Genomic DNA, 4,435 nt, shown 5'->3' with positions numbered 1-4,435 from the left:
ATTAAGACCTATGATTAAGTTATACTATATGGTTTAATAAAGGGAAAATAATGGGTGCGTAGCTAATATTTTTTGTATTAATATTATTCTTTGTCACAAAAAGAGGCATATATCTATATCTATTCTATTAAAATAGAACTCACGACTTAATTTCATTGGTGATATTTGAAGTTTGAGCATTATTTAAAAAGTTTATCAAATGTGCATGTCTTAATTATAATATCTTTTAGTATCTTTGTTTTTTATTTAAAATAAGATAAATATTCATTAAAAAAAATTCTAACAAAATCTCTTAAAATCTTTTCAGAATCACTTTAAATTTTATTTCCAAAATTGATTAACTTAAATTTTAGTTATCATAAAATTTAATCCGAAATTTAAATTTAATGAAGTTTTGATTTAAAAGGAAAGTTAAAAATTATATAAAATATTTTAATGATAATAACAACATAAAATTATTACTTTTCAAAAACATATTTTACAAAAAATTTAAAAATATTTTGTTAGAAAGAAATCTACATTTTTATTTAAACTTTAGAATAAAAATCTAATTTATTAAACACATAAACCATGACTTATTACATGTGTGATTTTTTAATATAAAATATATCTTAGAGGTCACAACTTCAAATACTTCTATCATGTAACATTACAATTTTTGTCAATAATATTTAACAAAAATCTAATATTCTTATTAAATTTTAAATTTTAATTTACCCCTCCTTCATAGATGAAACATTTAAACTCTTTACCTATATATCGTATATATAAAGCATTTGTCAACTATTATTAGGGATTACATTCTCCATTGAGTTAAAACTATTTCATTTTAATATTTATAAACTATACCAAATTTGTTTATTAATCAGTATATATAAAGTTGTACATCTCCTACTCAAACCATAAATGGACAAACAATATATATATGAAAAGAATATATAGATGAACGGATACATTAAACATGAACACACTTTTATCATCTATATGCATACTAATGTCATAGCATGAATGACCTATATATGTCAAAAAAATTGATATTCCAACACTACTCTATATGAAGAGAACACACATTTATCAAACTGGTTTAATGGTACAGTATATAACATAATTCCAACAAATTTTTATTTTACCTCATATTTGATACTATTTTTCAAATTTACCTTTAAATTATTATCATTTTTCATAAATATCTTAAATTTTTTATAAAAAGACAAAATTAATATTTATAAATATATAGGAATTATTTATAGAAGTTTATAAACTCAATTTCACCACCTAAATAATAAATCCTAAACAATAATCGTTAAACTCCAAGCTCAAATGTTAGGATATCTTTTATTGAGTTTTTTAAATGCTATCCAAGTTAGTGTATTTCAAGCAATTTCTCAAATAAGATGGTTATCTGCAAGTACAAAATATTATTTTTTATTTTAAAATAAATTTTGTTGTTTTTAATAATATCCCAAAATATTTATCCTCTATTATATTCAGTTCAATTTAATTTCAATAAAAATTGCAAATTTTAGAAATGAAACATAAAATTATGTAAAATAGTATTTTTTTCTACAAAATACAAAATATTATGTAAAAATGGTATTGTTACATAATAATGTTATATAAATTAGAATATTTGAAGATAGAAAGAACTAAACCTTCAAGATCTAGTATTCTATTAAACCAGAAGTATTCAACAAAATTTTCTTATTTTTAAGTGTTTTATTATAATATTTACTTTTTTTTTTTCACTTATCATCACTACTTCAATAATTCAACAACTTTTATATTCTGAAGTTTATGCATTAAAATAACCATAAAACATAACTAAATCGATTTTCAAACTAACTAATATAATAATGGGAAATTGCCACAAATACCACTTTCAATGTACCACTTTTCATTAATACCTTAACCAACTTTACCATTAAAATTTTAATAGGCAAAATACAATTATATCCATATCTAATTAAAACTACAACTATTATCTTCTTCTCCACTATCTGATAATCAATCCGACGAGATCCGGTGATTCTGACGAGTTTTCCGGCGAGCTTTGACAACGAAGACGAGTTCTCTTGCGAAATCTGACGATGCTGATGAGTTCTCTGGCGAAACACGAATGAGACGATCAACGCTAACGAGTTTTCCGGCGAGATCTGACGATGCCGAGAAGTTCTCCGGCAAAGCTGACAGACTCGACAAGCTCAGACGAACGAGACGATCTCTCTCCCAACGCCTAAGAAACACTAACAAAGGTAAGATGATAGTATATGGTGATTTTTGCCTCTTTCTGTAATTTTAGCTTGATTTATCAAAATCGATATGTTTCTAAGAAAGAAGACGAAGTTTTTCAAGTGAATTTTTCAGATATCAAATTTATAAGATCTTATAAATTGGGTCCTTTCAAATCTTACTGTTGATCTATTAGCAATCAAAAGACATAAAGCTTAACGTAAGAGTACAATTATTGATTTGGTTGATTTATTTTCATAGTTTTCAGATTTATATAATTATTTAATTCATGAGAAGGTACTAACCTAAGAGTATAATTATTCCATGATTACTTCTTCTCTTGGTTGATTTGGTGATGTTGCAGAGAATTACAAATGTGTGTTGTCAGCTTTTGGATTTAAAGGATGTTGTGGAGAATATGTGTGGTGATATGCATATATAAGTATCTCACTTCCTTAAGGCAATACAATGCTACTATTTGTAGTTTGACTAGCAATGTTTTAGTATGTGCAGTATATGAGGTGGAACGTTGGTGTTTTGGTAGTGTAACGTTCTATTTATACTTTGTGAGATTTATTTTTTATGTCTTGTTTTGTGTATAATATCTACAGAAGCAGTGGAGATGAATGATGAGTTTGTTGAGTTACGAAAGCATACTATTTTTGAATCTTATTTTTGGAAGTGAATGCTGATGCGTAGAAATAATATGTGACTGGCTTTTGTTCAGATTTTGAAAATTTACGAGGTTGGTGAGCTGTTTGAAGAGGCAAGAGAGACTCTGAAGAAGAATGTGGTTTGTGCTATCAAAGAATTACGTATTTATAACGCTTTATAAAAGTTGCAGAGTTGGCTTCTTAGTACATTCTTCTCTCTCATCTTCTTTAGACATCTCTTATACTAAAACAATTGTATCTCTCTTTAGTAGTTGCATAGTTGAAAATATTAGTTGGACATGTAAGTGAGTTTGGTTTCAATTGTTTCTTTTATAGAAGAGTGAGATATGGAGAAGCCTTGATGTTCTCAGACTATGTTAAAGCAATATATCCCTTGTTGAAGGACGTGGCTCTTTCACCAGATATGTCTTTTTTGTGTTGATTGTCTTTTGGAGGGATTTTAGAAAAATTACCTTATAAGCCATTGTAAATAAATTTATAAACGCTTATAAATCACTTTGAGTTTCTTACACTCATTCTGCCTATCATTCCTCACAAGACTTCTCAAGTTCAAACATTTATGTGTTTTGTATAGACATATACAATCAACTCTTGTTTAAAAACTTCTTAATAAAAACTTATAAATCGTCGAGTTGTACTTTTAACAATAGACTTATAAATAGCTTATATGTTCTTGTAAATAGTTTAATACACCCTTTTAAATAGTTTTATAAACCTGAATAAATAGTTATATACTTTTGTAAAGAGATGATGATACGTGGCAGATTGTGAGGCACATGAGGACAGCAAGCAAGACTCCACTACTTCAGAAATTTTACATACTTTTATAAATTATTTTATAATCCTTTATAATAGTGTATAAACTTTATAAATTATTTTTATAAGCCCTTATAAATTATTTACATACTCTTATAAACCCTTATATATTATTATACAAACCATTATTAATTGTTTTATAAGGCTTTCATAAGTTTTTATAAACCCTTATTAATAGTATACATACCTCTTATAAATTATTTATAAACTTTCATAACTTTCTTATAAACATTTATAAATGATTTATAGATCTTATTACTTGTTTTATATGTCTTTATTAATGGTTTATATACTCTTACAAATAATTTTACATACCCTTATAAGGCTTTGTAAAGAGATGATGATACATGAAAGATTCTAAGGCACATGTGGACAGCAAGCACGGCTCCACCGCTTCAGAAATTTTACATATCCTTATAAATTCTTTTATAATCCTTTATAATGGTGTATAAACTTTATAAATTATTTTTATAAACCCGTATACATTATTATACAAACTATTATAAATTATTTTATAAGGCTTTCTAAATGGTTATAGACTCTTTTAGTTGATTTATAAACCTATACAACTCTTATAATACCCCTTATAAATTCAATATAATCTTTCATAAAGTTTTTATAAACTCTTATTAATAGTATACATACCCTTATAAATTATTTATAAACTTTCATAACTTTCTTATAAACATTTATAAATGGTTTATAGATTTTATAAC

The 4,435-nt window shown here is 25.5% G+C and overlaps 1 long non-coding RNA gene across 1 annotated transcript; it reads left to right on the top strand.

Annotated features, from left to right (window-relative positions):
• Positions 1–2,146: 2,146 nt before the first annotated feature.
• LOC103848185 lies at positions 2,147–3,414 on the top strand. Its single transcript, XR_004456292.1, has 2 exons — positions 2,147–2,252; positions 2,594–3,414. It is a non-coding gene; the product is annotated as an uncharacterized LOC103848185 (long non-coding RNA).
• The last annotated feature ends 1,021 nt before the right edge of the window (positions 3,415–4,435 follow it).

The sequence above is a fragment of the Brassica rapa genome, chromosome A03, assembly GCF_000309985.2.
Source record: "Brassica rapa cultivar Chiifu-401-42 chromosome A03, CAAS_Brap_v3.01, whole genome shotgun sequence".
Taxonomy (NCBI): Eukaryota; Viridiplantae; Streptophyta; class Magnoliopsida; order Brassicales; family Brassicaceae; genus Brassica; species Brassica rapa.
Note: the sequence above shows the minus strand (reverse complement) of the source record. Positions and strands in the feature narration are given on the sequence as shown.